We start from the raw sequence: 775 nt of genomic DNA on the forward strand, positions 1-775 counted from the left end.
CAGAAAAGGATGTCTCTTCCTAGTGTTCCTTGTCTGTGCTGTTAAGATTATAGTGTCGATTTTGTTAAGATTGATTACATATTCATCATTTTTGTTAGGATTAAGTAAATTTTTTTAGTGAAATACATATATCATGGGTATTGAAAGAGAGGACTTTGGAATGGGGTCTGTGGACAGAAAAACTTTTCATGTTTTAATATGTCTCATCTCAAGTTCCCCGGGCTTGTTAGACTTGGTGGCCAATATCGAGGAGGAGAATGAGGAGGAAGGGCATGAAGAAGTACCTCTATAGTCCTCACATGAGCATGGAGCAGATGCGGCTAGAGATTAAGGTTGTACTTTTTTTTATTGTAAATGAAGTGATGGGTCAAATCCTAGATAAACTTCAAAGTAACCATGAATTAGTTGTTATTTCCTTTCAGTTTGGAAATAAGTATATATTACCGTGAAATATATCATTGCCTACCCAGAAGAGTATATCTCAACCTTTCACATTTTCAGAGTGGCCGTCTGCGTCAGGGTGTGCTGAAGACATCACGGCACAACTACCTGGAAGCCAACGTGATGGTGGAAGGCTTAGAGAAGTCTGTCCTGATTCAAGGACGGCATAACATAAATCGAGCTCTCCATGATGATACTGTTGCTATCAAGTTGTTTCCCAAAGAGCAGTGGTCTTCTCCGTCAAATGTTGTCATTGATCAAGAGAAGCAGGAGGAGGAGAAGAATCGTAAGACTTTGATGTGTTGCAGATGGAAGTGTATAAATGGAGGGGAAA

At 39.6% G+C, this 775-nt stretch overlaps 1 pseudogene; it reads right to left on the minus strand.

Moving 5' to 3' along the window:
- The window catches only part of LOC119593561, a 21,403-nt pseudogene that overhangs the window by 7,069 nt on the left and 13,559 nt on the right, over positions 1-775 (minus strand).

The sequence above is a fragment of the Penaeus monodon genome, chromosome 32, assembly GCF_015228065.2.
Source record: "Penaeus monodon isolate SGIC_2016 chromosome 32, NSTDA_Pmon_1, whole genome shotgun sequence".
Lineage (NCBI taxonomy): Eukaryota > Metazoa > Arthropoda > Malacostraca > Decapoda > Penaeidae > Penaeus > Penaeus monodon.